The sequence below is a fragment of the Lycium ferocissimum genome, chromosome 8 (assembly GCF_029784015.1).
Source record: "Lycium ferocissimum isolate CSIRO_LF1 chromosome 8, AGI_CSIRO_Lferr_CH_V1, whole genome shotgun sequence".
NCBI lineage: Eukaryota > Viridiplantae > Streptophyta > Magnoliopsida > Solanales > Solanaceae > Lycium > Lycium ferocissimum.
Genome location: NC_081349.1, coordinates 36,567,697 through 36,583,702, shown reverse-complemented (window position 1 = coordinate 36,583,702; position 16,006 = coordinate 36,567,697).

Sequence of the window (16,006 nt, the reverse complement as noted above, 5' to 3'; positions counted from 1 at the left end):
GGAACGACTAAAAAGGCCATTCTCGGTGTCGCTGTCCGGTTCCCATTCTTCTTTTTGCGTTAATTTTGGGAATTTTACACTTAATTAATTTTGAAAAAAAAAATTACAGTTGTATTTATAAGGTAAATTTTTTTATATTTATTCGTATATATTAACTTTTGAATACGCCGAATAAAAGCAAAAGATTTTTTTTCGAACCCCTCGAATGAAAATCCTAAATGAACCAGACTTCGGCTATTCAAAACGTCTTCCACGTGGAAACAAAAGGTTTCCGAGGTCACGGTTCGAGGCGCCGGCAGCCTTGTATTCCTCGAATTGTCCGTTGATCCAAGTATAACAATGCCCAAGATGTCATGTATGTCGGCCAGCCAGCACGAGGACCGCGTCGCCAGCATCGCATCCTCGAGGCCGTGGCGTGGCTGTGATGGGAAGTCCTGCGAATCCTCACAAAAAACCTTTCACCAACTGAGCTGCAACTCAATTATAACAATGCCCCAGTATGTCATGTATGTCGCCAGCATCTCGCCGCGCATCGTGGATCCTCACAAAAAGGCGCCTTCTTATGCAGATCCACAAAGGCCGCCGACATCGGGCCTCTCGGACGCAAGGCCGCCGACACCGGTCCTCCATGTTGTCGAAGCCGTCGACATACATAACACACCGGGGCATTGTTATACTGAGCTAACAGACAATTCCGAGGAGACGTCGCAGCCGCCCGAACCCGGATTCAAGCCTTTGTTTCACACGGGGAACGCCACCATCCGAGCTACGCCCGCTGCGAAAGGCGTTCCTGTGGAAACAAAAGGTAAGGGTCACGGGTTCGAGACCCCCGCAACCGTGTATTCTCGAATTGTCCGTCGACAATAACAATGCCCAAGTAACTCGCAGGGAGTAGCATGACACGGGCCATGAGGCCGGCAGGGAGCAAGGTCCCGTAGTCTTTGCAAGGACCCACCGTGGAGCCCTTCTTATGTCACTAAATTAAGTACTTATCGTGAAGCCGGGTAATGTCATGAGCAAGATGACAATAAATCTAGTAGGAGAAACATACCTTTCTTCTTCTTCATCATCATCATCATCTCATTACAAGATCCGGAAAGATTGAACTTTCTTGTTATCTCTGGATTTGGTAATGTTCACCGATATACACGGTCTTCATTGGAGCCTACCCATCCTCAATAACTTAAAATGGCTAGTGTTGAGTTGAAAAGAAGCCGATATGCAAATCCTTGCTTTCATCGTCTTAAGATTCTCACCAGAGAGTCTTGGATCTTTCCCTTTGGCCATTCAAATGGGCCTGGGAACGACTAAAAAGGCCATTCTCGGCAGGTCAATGTCTGGTTACCATTCTTCTTTTGCGTTAATTTTGGGAGTTTTACACTAAATTAATTTTGAAAAAAAAATTTACAGTGTATTTATAAGGTAAATTGTTTGTATTTATGTGTATATATTAACTTTTGAATACGCTGAATAAAAGCAAAAGATTTTTTTTCGAACTCCCTGAATGAAAATCCTAAATGAATTAGGAATTCGGCTATTCAAGAAACGTTTCAATTATATCATACTGGCACTTTACATATGTGAAAATATTCAAAAAAAAAAAAGTATAAGCAATGTCCTTCATTAATTAATTACTCAAATGACTACATTATGGTAGTTTTCTATCATTTATAACTACCCTTTTAAATATTATCATCTATAGTTATGTTTTTCCCAAATTAAGGTATTTTTTTGGATGTATTTGATGAGTGTAAATTCATAGAAACACAGTAAAAAAGAAAACATATCCCTTGATTTTAGGCCATAACGGTGGGATCATTTAATTAGTTATTAATTGGTATTTTTAACCATTAGGGATCATTTGGTATTGTTATATCCCGTATTTTTGAACGTCGGATTATTTGTAAGCTGAGGTGGGGCCTACACATCAAGATTTTTTGGAACATGTGACAAGTTATATGAATCACATATGTAAAGTTAAACACAACTCATGAAGGACCCTTGGGCCAAATCAAAGTGGAAGCCCTCCAAACGAATATTTTTAAGAAAACGTTTTCGGGCAACTTGACTTTGAGGGGCAAAAATGACATTATAAGTTTGGAATTTGGGAAAATACCAAGAAATATAAGTTGTAGATAATTGAATTAGCTTTCCAACCATAGGTTGTGGGTTCAAGCGACGTCTTCTGTGATAAGGAGATACGGACATTTTAAGATCAAAAGGTCGGTGGGCGTTCAACTCGGTGGCCAAACTGTGTTAGCCCATGACAAAAAAAAAAAAAAAAGAGGCCCAATAGGGGCCATTCGGCCATGGTCATTAAAAAAGGCCCATATGGGGTTTAATATATGGAATTAAAAGATGAATAATTCATCTTCAACCAAGAGAAAAGCCAAGAAGCTTCAAGAAAAATAAAGACCACCCCATATTCGGGCTAAAGAGGGAGAAAAAAAAGACCAAGAAACTTAATCCAAAAAAATATTCCTTTCTAGCAAACCTACTAATTGAAGGGTCCTTGTTAACGTGGAATTGTTGTTGGAGTCAATAAATCACTTGTTTTCATCATTTACAACCCAAGCCAACTTGTGAAGCTAAGAAGAAAGGTAAGATTTCACTCCTTTTGTCTTGGAAGAAATATATAGGTGTTGTGGAATGTGGAAAGGAATGTAGAGTATGAAAATTTTGTGTTATGGATATATATATATATATATGTATGGCCGAAAATGGTATGGATGGAAAGGGATGGTTAAAATTTTATTTGTTATATTAATTGTGTTGTTGAAGCCTTGTGATGGAAATGGAGGAAAAATGGTTTAAGTTGGCATGAAAAATTATTGAAAATGGTTATAGGAACTTATGTGATTTTAATGTAGCTTTTATGTAATTATGAAAATGAAATTGTTAAGGTGCAAATCATGATTATTGTTAATGAAATTGGAAGATGAAAGTGTGTTATGAATATTTATGTCAAAAATTGGAAGTTTCGGATGAATTATGATTTTGGTGGAATTTTTGTATATTTTGTAAATATTTTGTAGAATGATATGAAATGCTTCCGAATTGTATTGGAATGATCTTGATTAATAAATGAATATGAAAACATTGATATTAGTTTGGAAGTGCGAAGTGAGATTGAGAGTTGTCACACTATGTTGGAAAGAAGAATATTCATACTAGAATGTGTTCTAATTTGATTGTTGATGTTGTTGGTGTTGTTGTGGTTGTTGTTGTTGACATGTTGGAGCCGAGTTAAATCTTGGGGATGTTATACGTATAGGGGAGATGCTGCCCAAATTTTTGTAGACAAGTATTGGTTAAGATTGAAATCTTAAAGCCTGACAATTAACATTTGGTAAATGTGACCAAATTGTAGATTTTGGCGAACTTGAGACTTAATTTTGGAGACGTGTACGAAGTGGAAAAGGTATGTAAAGTCCACCTCTCCTTCTCTTGGCATGTCCTAGTTATGATAGGTCGAAATTCGACCCTCGGGGAAAGTCCCACTCCTCGGAAACGACACCTAAATTTATCCCTTTTTCATTCAGTAGAATTGAATTAAATAACTTACGCTTTAATGTAAAGTAATGTCCAAAAGTCCGTAACTTTTGTAAATGAAATCGGAATGCCATGAAATCTTCGTGGATGATCCAATGAGATATAATGATCATGTTTTTATGTTCGTCACTCGAGTCTCGATGTACGTGCGCATAGGTTCCCGCTACTTCTCTCATAGATGCCTTATAATCTTATTTTATGTTTTCTCGTGGTGTTGCTCTTCATTGGTATCCTCGCCTTATAATGATTGTTCCTTCAAGGTGAGACGAAGCGACCATGGTTATTCCATAAGGTAATCGGGGGCTACCGACCTTACGTCACTCCGATAGACACATGACTTTCTTTGGGTTCTTATGCATGCTGCTTATATGATATGTATATGATACGTATATGTAAATGGGAAAAATGGGGAAGGGACACATGTTGCGCTATAGACGCATTGCCACCTGGTCAGTTGGCGTAATTCCATCCCGGACGCGGGACATATGTGGGCGAGCCGACGTATTTCGGCGCTATGACATGTTCTATTTTCATATGTATATGACAAGAAATATTTTTTTTAAAAGGAAAAATAAGCAAGCATGACATTCGCCTGAGAGGCACTTACAGGTACAGGTTATCCTCTTATCTCGTTGTATGATCTGTGATCCCACATGTTGTTGCTCATATGTTACATGCTTCATTATATTATTTTTCATGGCTTACATACTCGGTACACTGCTCGTACTGACCCCTTTTTTCGGGGGCTGCGTCTCATGCCACGCGGTAGACGGGTTGACGGGTTCGACTCCTAGGCTCTTTCGGTACATCGAGAGGCGCTCCGTTGCTCCCGAGCTTCTATTTCGGGTACTACTTTGTGTATATATTTAGACACGGCATAAAGAAGGCAGTACTTGTAATTACATGTATCTTGTTTAGAGGCTCGTAGACAGATATGTACAGTCAGATGTTTCATAGCCTAGTTGTCCTTGTCGCCGTGTAATATGTCAGTACAGTATATTACTACTACTTGTTTATAAGTATGTTATTAACGATAATGTTAAGGAAAAAAAACGCTAGTGTTCATACGACCCACTTAGTAATAAGAATAAGAAGTGAGATAAGGGGTGCTCGGTACGAGTATCCAGTACCTGTCGCGGCCCCTAGTTGGGTCGTGATAAAAGTGGTATTAGAGGAGTTCGTCCTAGGGGTTGTCTACGAGCCGTGTCCAGTAGAGTCCTGTTTAGGGGTGTGTAGCGCGCCACGCTTATAAACAGGAGGCTGCAGGGCATTTAGGAAATGTGACCTTCTTTGTATTCTAAGATCGTGCGATAGAGCTATGCTACTAGGTTTTCATGATCTTCTCTTAACCCCGTGTTATGGTTTCAGTAATGCCGGTAAAGAAAAAAGCTGTGGCAGCCTTGAGAGGCGAGACGGAGGCTAGAAGAAGAGTTGAACGGGAGCCGTCGACGGAAGTGGAAGAAGGTGAGTGTCACAACGAGGCTTCTCCTGCTTCCCCTGCGTCGGCGGAAAGGGGATAGAGCTCCGAAGCACGGTGCCTCCGGTTCCATCGCCGGCGGCCTCGGGCCGGCCACAGACAACGGAAGCTATCCGTCGACCCGCTAGTCACTGTACAAGCTCAGCGGCAAGATACGGGCTAAGGGGACAGGGCGGTGAGCGCCAGAGCCCGTGATTTTATCACCCTAAATCCTCCGGAGTTCTATGGATCGAAACAAGAGGAAGACCCGCAAAGTTTTTTAGATGAGGTGCTGAGGACGCTGAAGATAATACATGCTTCGGAGACCGAGTCAGTAGAGTTGACCTCGTATAGATTGCGGGATATAGCAGTCCATTGGTATAATAATTATCTCTTCGAGGGGAGCAAATGCGCCTCTCCCGGTTTGGCAAGAGTTCACTGAGGCATTTCTGCGACACTACTTACCACCAGAGGTTCGACGGGCTCGAGCTGATATGTTCTTGAATCTCAGACAGGGAAATATGAGTGCTCGGGAATACAGTCTTCGTTTCGACTCCCTAGCCAGGTACGCCCCAGCCATGGTAGCGGATATGGAGGATCGTGTGCACCGGTACGTAAGAGGGCTGGGGCCACATTTAGCTAAAGACCTGGCAGACGAGATGTCTCCCGGATGACGGGATGACTATCGCTCGCATCCGGGTGCCCACGCCCAAAACCCGGAGGAGCGATCGGGGCCGACGAGAGGGTGAACGTGATTCCGTGGGGGCTCCGGAGAAAAAGGCCGGATCTTTTGGAGCCAAAAGTGAGTATAGAGGGGGACAGCACCCAAGATTCCGGTATTCGTAACCGTATCGCAGTGCCCGAGCTTCGTGTCCGGCACAGTAGCCGATTCAAATAGAACGAGGCCACCCCCATCGCGATATGCCTCGGTGTGGCAAGACACACTCCGGACGGTGCTACCTTGACAAAAAGCTTGTTTGTCCGTGGTCGACCGACCACTTGATGCGTGATCGCCCACCTGAGGTACGAGGGGCCAGACTCAGCCCGCCGGATCCGCAATCGGTTCGTCATCGACCGTGCGCCCTCCCGGACAGAATTCCCAGGCTCCAACGAACCGCGGCCGAGGCAGAGGAGGGACACCCAGTTCAGGCGATCCTCAAAACCGCATATATGCACTGACGAGACAGCAGGATCCTGAGCCTTCCCCGAACGCAGCTACAGGTACACTATCGGTATTCCCCTATAATGTATATGTGCTGATCGATCTAAATTCTGCACTGTCATATGTTGCTCTTTGTGATGCTGGTGGGAATTTAGAAATCTAGGATGAAAGGTAGTTGTGCGCATAGGCGAGAGGTGAATATTGGGGGTCGAGAGGGCTAAAATAATAATTAAAAGAAAAAAATTAATTACGTTACGAGAGCGTTTCGGAAGTGATCAAGACCCTAACCTGCTTTAGATTATGTGATAAAGGTCGTGCGGAGGAGTGGACGCGAATATGTTAGCATTAAGGTACCAAAATGCATTGACGTTTCAGGGTTAAGCGTGCTAGAGTGAGAGCAATTTTAGGATGGGTGATCCCCTGGGAAATGTACCGAAAATTCCATAAGTCTAGATACCGGGGACAAACTTTAAATTAGGGTGGCCGGGATGATATTAGAGTACGTGGGGTGACTAAAGACGTTATAGAGGTTGCGTAGGCTGAGACGGACCATCGAGAAAAAGGGAGAAGGCATAACACAACTCTAGAATTAGATTAAGTTTGAATAGAGATTGAAAATGTGGTGAGCGAAACAGTAACAAGTGTTACACCTCGAAAAATTTCCCGTTGGTACGCAAGTGGACGAACTAGTGATGAGTGCGAGGAGTGCGAGTGTATAGTGTTTCATGGGCAATGTATGTAAATGGATGGGAATGAATAGAATAAAAAGTCTAGAATTGTGAAAAGTTAAAAGTTGGCAAATCGCCCGAGGGGTCGTAAAGTCCAAATACGGACCGTAAGTTGAATACGGTCCGTAAATAGCCAGGTCGTAAAATGGCATGCAAAGGTTTCAACTCCGTCGGTGGAGAAATGGTTAAATACGATACGGTGGACGGACCATAAAGTGAAATACGGTCGTAAACCGGGGCCAAACCGGCCATGCAAGGCTTCGAGTTTCGCAGCCGAGAGAATGGTTAAAACGACCTGGTGGACGGACCGTAAAGTGAAATACGGCCCGTAAACCATGGTCGTAAATCACCATGTATGCTGCCAAAGTTTCTGGTTCTGCTTAAGGTTAAAGACGACCACGAGGGACGGTCCGTAAAGTGGAATACGGACCGTAAACCCCCATGGACGACCACTGTTCATGCAACACAGATTTTTCAAGTCATTAAATATGAGGACCAAGACTTGTTTTATTTCATTTCTTCATTACACCACTTCTCTCTAGAATCTCTCTCTACATTTATTACACAAGTTTTCAAGGATATTTGAGGATCAACAACATTAAATAAGTGAACCAAGAGTAAAGGAAATCATCAAAGATCATCCAAGTCAAGAAATCCAAATGGAGAAAAACTAGAGTTTTGCTCAAAGAGGAGTATTAGCAACCAAGGCTTGTTCCTAAAACATCTAAGGTAAGATTCATGATATTTATATGTTGTTTAAGGTATTTGGGAGTTGAAATACTTGGTCATTAAAGGAGAATAGCAAAATGGGTTATGAATGATGAATAGTGACGTTTTGAGACATAGTTGGAATTGAATCATGAATGTTGTTGGGTTGTGATATAAATGTGTTATAAATGGTATTAAGAACATGAAATAGACACTTTAGACGAATGGACGAAGTTGGGTATTATGACCTTGAATATGGGCGAATTAGAAGCCAATTTGAGAAACCTAGATAACATGTATAACGTGAATGACTAATGGCCATTGTTATGATATTAATGAAGGTTTAAATGCTATCATTGGAGGGAGTCGTACAAGCATAGAATAGTGCGACAAAAAGGTATGTGAGGCTAACCCTTCTTTCATAAGGCATGGTTCTTGGCCGATTTTCTAATTCCTCTATATGAGTATGTTGTTTTCAAATGATTGATATTTCGAGCTCATAAGCTCATGATCCTTGATATGTACTACGATTGTACTACGCACCTCATGCGACGAGTAAGCCTATAATGATGATGATAATAATAATGATGGAAAAGGTGCCTATGGGCTATTAGACGTATGTGTGCCTATGAAAGGCTATAATGAAACCTCGAGCCTATGGTGCCGGGTAGAGTATATGTTTATATATATATGTATGAATATGTATAGAGTATGCATACGATGACGTAACGCGCGCACACATCTGCAGAAGGTACGGATAACACTGAGCCTTGGTAGGGCCAGGTACGGATAACACTGAGCCTTGGTAGGGCCAGGTACGGATAACACTGAGCCTTGGTAGGGCCAGGTACGTATAACCTTGAGCCTTGGTTGGCCAATTATGTACAAAACACCGAACCGTATGGTCGGGTACGCCATGTATGTATATATGTGTACATGTTATGTATATGATATAACTATGTATATAATATGAATATGAATGTGATAAGACTATGTATATGAACACGAATATGAGCACAATTATGGTACGAGTACTATTATGGACTATGGATGATGACATGTGTGTACAAATACATATCAGAAATGGAAAGCCCCTATGAAAAGCTAGTAAGTGTCATGATGATGGTATTGTCGTCTTCCCTTCTATGTTGCTGCATATGTTGTCTACTATGCTTCTATATTGATGTTGATCATGCTTTACATACTTAGTACATTCTTCGTACTGACGTCCTTTTGTTTGTGGACGCTGCGTCATGCCCGCAGGTGCACAGGGAGACAGACTTGACCCATAGCTGCTTATTCAAAGGTCGCACAACAGAGCTCCATTTCTTCGAGCCGTAGCTTTTGGTACTCATTCTTTTGTGTACATAATTAGCGGGCATAGCGGGGTCCTGTCCCGCTCATATGATATGTCATACTCTTAGAGGCTCGTAGTCACGTGTATGTGGATAGATGTGTCTGGCCTTGTCGGCCTATATTTTTGTATATCATTTTGCTGGCCTCGTCGGCCCATGTACGTTGTTGTGGCACAGACGCCCGTGACATGATATATGATGATTGTCGTCCAATGGGACTTTTATGGTGTATGATCAGAATGCATGAAAAGATTATGGCTCACCTAGATGTTATGTAAATGTATGCGAAGGGGTGCCCGGGTGGGGGTAGCACCGGGTGCCCGTCGCGGCCCCCTAGTCGGGTCGTGACAAAAGTGGTATCAGAGCAGTTCAGTCCTAGGGTGTGTCTACGAGCCGTGTCTAGTAGAGTCTTGGTTATGGGTGTGTTGCGCGCCACACTTATAAACGAGAGGCTGCGGACATTTTAGGAATGAATGACCTTCTTTCTTCATAAGAATCGTGCGATAGAGCTATGATGTAAGAAATTCTTGCTCCTTAATCGTGTGTTGTATTTCAGAAATGCCTATAAAGAGAAATGCTACAGTGGACCAAAAGGGCAAGACAGCGGCAGAAAAGCGGGCCGAAAGAGCGCCGCAAACAGTTGTAGAGGAAAGTGAGTCCCAGGATGCGGCTCAATCTCAGCCCTCTCAGACAGTACCTATTTCAGATGAGGGTGAGGGAGCCTCAGCCCGAGCTCCCGCTCCTTCACCGGATGCTTCAGGCCAAGATGTGAAAGAGGCCATACATTTGCTTACACAGTTGGTTGCTGCTCAGGCACAGCGGCAAAGTTCAGGGCAGGGTGATAGGGCTGTCAGTGCAAGGGCCCGTGACTTCATTACCTTAAACCCTCCGAAATTCTTTGGGTCAAAGCCGGAGGAGGATCCTCAGGACTTCATCGATGGTATGTTGAGGACGCTCCGATTGATACATGCTTCAGACACCGAGTCGGTGGAGCTAGCGTCATATAGATTGAGAGGTGTCTACACCCGTGGGTGAATCGGTGATAGTTAGCCGAGTGTATAGAGATTGTATAGTTATGATATGTGACCGCCGTACTATAGCTGACTTGCACGAACTAAAGATGGTAGACTTTGACGTCATTATGGGCATGGATTGGTTGGCTTCTTGCTACGCCAACGTTGATTGTAGAATGAAAATGGTTCGTTTCCAGTTTCCGGGAGAACCAGTTTTAGAATGGAAAGGAAATACGGCGTCACCAAAAGGTAGGTTTATTTCCTATCTAAAGGCAAGAAAGATGATTACGAAAGGGTGCATTTACCATCTAGTGCGAGTTCACGATGTAGAAGCTGAGTCGCCGACTCTTCGGTCAGTCCCTGTAGTGAATGAATTTTCGGATGTGTTCCCGGAAGAGCTTCCAGGCCTTCCTCCCGAGCGGGAGATTGATTTTGCGATTGATGTGTTGCCGGACACTAAGCCCATATCTATTCCTCCCTATAGAATGGCACCTGCAGAATTGAAAGAGTTGAAGGAGCAACTGAAAGACTTGCTTGAAAAGGGCTTCATTAGGCCTAGTTCATCCCCGTGCGGAGCACCGGTATTATTTGTCCGGAAGAAAGATGGCTCCTTGAGAATGTGTATTGATTATCGGCAATTGAATAAAGTAACGATTAAGAACAAATATCCTCTTCCGAGGATCGATGATTTATTTGATCAATTGCAAGGTGCTAAATGGTTTTCAAAGATCGATTTGAGATCTGGTTATCACCAAGTGAGAGTTAGGGAGAAAGATATCCCTAGGACAGCATTCAGGACAAGATACGGCCATTTTGAGTTCCGAGTAATGTCGTTTGGGCTAACTAATACGCCGGCGGTATTTATGGATTTGATGAACAGTGTGTTCAGGCCCTTTCTGGATCTATTCGTGATTGTATTCATCGATGATATCTTGGTGTATTCTAGATCCGAGGCCGAGCATGCGGATCATTTGCGCATTGTCTTAGGAGTTCTTCGAACTCGAGAATTGTATGCGAAATTTTCTAAATGTGAGTTTTGGTTGAACTCGGTATCATTTCTGGGCCATATTGTTGCAGCTGATGGTATTCGGGTGGATAGCCAAAAGATTGAGGCCGTGAAGACTTGGCCAAGGCCCACGACTCCTACAGAGGTTCGTAGCTTTTTGGGGCTTAGCAGGTTATTACAGAAGGTTTGTCGAAGGTTTCTCTTCTATTTCAGCACCGCTCACAAAGTTGACCCAGAAGTCGGCTAAGTTTCAATGGACAGATGCTTGTGAGCATAGTTTTCAAGAGTTGAAAGATAAATTGACTTCCGCCCCAGTCTTGACACTTCCAGAGGGATTAGAAGGATATGTCGTTTATTGTGATGCTTCAGGCGTCGGGCTAGGCTGCGTATTGATGCAAAATGGTAAAGTGATTGCGTATGCTTCCCGGCAATTACGGAAACATGAACAGAATTATCCAACACATGATTTAGAATTGGCCGCGGTAATTCATGCATTAAAGATATGGAGACATTATTTATACGGCGTCCACGTGGATATTTATACAGATCATAAGAGCCTTCAGTACATTTTCAAGCAGAAAGAGTTGAATTTGCGGCAACGACGATGGTTGGAGTTGCTAAAAGATTATGATGTTGATATCTTGTATCACCCTGGAAAGGCTAACGTTGTGGCTGATGCTCTTAGCCGCAGATCTATGGGGAGTTTATGTGATGTACGACCAGAAAAGAAAGGGATGGCCCGTGAGCTTCAGCGGTTAGCTAGCCTAGGAGTCCGAGTAGTGGACTCAGGTAGCAGCGGAGCTACTATTCAGAATTCAGCAGTTTCATCGCTAGTAGCGGAAGTAAAAGAGCGACAATATGAGGATCCCATGCTACTGCAGTACAGAGACGCGCTTGCTCAGAAAGAGGGATCATCATTTGGCATTTCAGGAGACGGAGCTTCCGATAGGTGAACTATGTGTTCCCGATGTGGCAGATCTACGCCACTAAATATTGAGGGAAGTTCATTGTTCCCGTTGTTCTATCCACCCCGGAACGACGAAAATGTATCATGATCTTAAGTCTATATATTGGTGGAATGGGATGAAGAAAGATGTAGCAGAATTCTTAGCCAAATGCCCCAACTGTCAACAAGTGAAAATAGAGCACCAAAAGCGGCGGATTGTTACAAGCTATAGAAATCCCAACGTGGAAGTGGGAAGTGATTAATATGGACTTCATTATAGGCTTACCCCGTACTCGACGCAAGTTTGATTCTATATGGGTAATTGTTGATAGACTCACCAAGTCAGCCCATTTCTTACCTGTCAGAACGACGTATGTGGCAGAGGACTATGCAAGGCTTTACCTTAAAGAGGTAGTGAGACTCCACGGTGTTCCAATATCGATTATCTCAGACAGAGGAACTCAGTTTACGGCAAATTTCTGGACATCTTTTCAAGAGGGTCTAGGGACCCAAGTGAGCCTTAGCACGGCGTTTCACCCACAGACTGATGGGCAAGCGGAACGCACCATCCAGACTCTTGAAGATATGTTACGTATGCATGATATTGGAGGAAATTGGGATGATCATTTGCCACTCATTGAATTTATAGTTATCATTCTAGCATTCAGATGGCACCGTGTGAGCTTTATATGGCCGGAAATGTAGATCCCCAATTGGGTGGTTTGAAATTGGAGAAGCTAAATTAATGGGGCCAGACTTGGTCCAACAGGCCGTGGAAAAAGTCAAGCTCATAAGAGATCGATTGCTAGCGGCTCAAAGTCGTCAAAAGTCCTATGCGGATAATCGCCGAAGAGACTTGGAGTTCGAGGTAAAAGATTGGGTGTTCTTGAAAGTGTCGCCAATGAAGGGCGTCATGAGATTTGGCAAAAAGGGAAAGCTTAGTCCCCGGTATATAGGGCCTTATGAGATTGTGCGCAAAGTGGGCAAGGTAGCCTATGAGTTAGATCTACCTCCAGATTTGGAGTCAGTCCATCCAGTTTTCCATGTCTCGATGCTTCGAAAGTGTGTTGGAGATCCTACGAGGATCGTCCCGATAAACGATGTTCAAGTGACAGAGAAGTTAGCTTATGATGAAATACCCATTGCCATATTAGATAGGCAAGTACGAAGGCTTAGAAATAAAGAAGTAGCCTCACCGTGGAGAAATAACAATCGAGAGGAAATGACATGGGAAGCGGAAGAAAACATGCAATCCAAGTACCCGCATCTATTTCGGCCTTTGTAAGAGGGCCAAGATGAAACATCAAGATCACAAGGTACGTATACTTTCTTTTTTATGCTTTTGGGTCGTGTGTGGCCAATTCGTGATGCTATTATGTTGTAGCCCTGTGTGGCATCGATATTTTAGGCTGCTGTGTCAGGTTGGTAGTGCTATATTATAGGGAAAACTCTGGCGAAATTTTTATTGAAATCCCCAAGACTTCAACATTCGAGGACGAATGTTCCCAAGGGGGGTAGAATGTTACACCTCAAAAAATTTCCCGTTGGTACGCAAGTGGACGAACTAGTGATGAGTGCGAGGAGTGCGAGTGTATAGTGTTTCATGGGCAATGTATGTAAATGGATGGGAATGAATAGAATAAAAAGTCTAGAAATGTGAAAAGTTGAAAGTTGGCAACCGCCGGTAAAGAGTCGGTGAAGTCCAGTTGAATACGGTCCGACCGTAAAATGGCATGCAAAGGTTTCAACTTTCTGTCCGGGAGAAATGGTTAAATACCTGGTGGACCGTAAAGGTACGTAAAATGGCATGCAAGGCTTCGAGTTTCTCAAATGAGAATGGTTAAAAACGACCGGTGGACGGACCGTAAAGTGAAATACGGCCCGTAAACCATGGTCGTAAATCACCATGCATCGCCAAAGTTTCGGTTCTGCTTAAGGTTAAAGACGACCACGAGGGACGGTCCGTAAAGTGGAATACGGACCGTAAACCCCATGGACGACCACCGTTCACCTCAAGCACGCATTTTTCAAGTCATTAAATACGAGGACCAAGACTTGTTTTATTTCATTTTCTACATTACACCACTTCTCTCTAGAATCTCTCTCTCTACATTTATTACACAAGTTTTCAAGGATATTTGAGGATCAACAACATTAAATAAGTGAATCAAGAGTAAAGGAAATCATCAAAGATCATCCAAGTCAAGAAATCCAAATGGAGAAAAACTAGTGGTTTTGCTCAAAGAGGAGTATTAGCAACCAAGGCTTGTTCATAAAACATCTAAGGTAAGATTCATGATATTTATATGTTGTTTAAGGTATTTGGGAGTTGAAATACTTTGTCATTAAAAGAGAATAGCAAAATGGGTTATGAATGATGAATAGTGACGTTTTGAGACATAGTTGGAATTGAATCATGAATGTTGTTGGGTTGTGAGATAAATGTGTTATAAATGGTATTAAGAACATGAACTAGACACCTTAGACGAATGGACGAAGTTGGGTATTATGACCATGAATATGGGTGAATTAGAAGCCAATTTGAGAAACCTAGATAACGTGTATAACGTGAATGACTAATGGCCATTGTTATGATATTAATGAAGGTTTAAACGCTATCATTGGAGGGAGTCGTACAAGCATAGAATAGTGCGACAAAAAGGTATGTGAGGCTAACCCTTCTTTCATAAGGCATGGTTCTTGGCTGATTTCCTAATTCCTCTATATGAGTATGTTGTTTTCAAATGATTGATATTCCGAGCTCATAAGCTCACGATCCTTGATATGTACTACGATTGTACTACGCACCTCATGCGACGAGTAAGCCTATAATGATGATGATAATAATAATGATGGAAAAGGTGCCTACGGGCTATTAGACGTATGTGTGCCTATGAAAGGCTATAATGAAACCTCGAGCCTATGGTGCGAGTGCAGAGTATATGTTTATATATATATGTATGAATATTTATACCGAGTATGCATACGACGACGTAACGCGCGCACACATGCAGAAGGTACGGATAACACTGAGCCTCGTGTAGGCTGTGTACGGATAACACCGAGCCTTGGTAGGCCGGTACGGATAACACCGAGCCTTGGTAGGGCCCAGTACGTATAACCTTGAGCCTTTGGTTGGCCAATTATGTACAAAACACCGAACCGTGGTCGGGTACGCCATGTATATATATATGTGTATATATGTATATATATACTATGTATATAATATATATGAATGTGATAAGACTATGTATATGAACACGAATATGAGCACAATTATGGTACGAGTACTATTATGGACTATGGATTTATGACACGTGTGTACATAATATATATGAGAAAGGGAAAGCCCACGGAAAGCTAGTAAGTGTCACGATGATGGTATTGTCGTCTTCCCTTCTATGTTGCCGCATATGTTGTCTACTATGCTTCTATATTGATGTTGATCATGCTTTACATACTCAGTACATTCTTCGTACTGACGTCCTTTTGTTTGTGGACGCTGCGTCATGCCCGCAGGTGCACAGGGAGACAGACTTGACCCATAGCTGCTATTCGGAGGTCGCACAACGAGCTCCATTTCTTCGAGCCGTAGCTTTTGGTACTCATTCTTTTGTGTACATAATTATGGGCATAGCGCGGGTCCCGTCCCGCTCATATGATATGTCATACTCTTGGGAGGCTCGTAGTCACGTGTACGTGGATAGATGTGTCCGGCCTTGTCGGCTCATATATTTTTGTATATCATTTTGCCGGCCTCGTCGGCCCATGTACGTTGTTGTGGCACGTACGCCCGTGACATGATATATGATGATTGTCGTCCAACGGGACTTTATGGTGTATGATTAGAATGCATGAAAAGATTATGGCTCACCTAGATGTTATGTAAATGTATGCGAAGGGGTGCCCGGGTGGGGGTAGCACCGGGTGCCCGTCGCGGCCCCCTAGTCGGGTCGTGACAACAAGAATTTGGGATAGGTTGGCATATTATGCAAGTACGGAAAGACATGGAAACAAGTTGGCGACGGGTGCAATGTGACGCAAATATAGAGAGCAACCCGGGAAAATACCTGAAAAAGA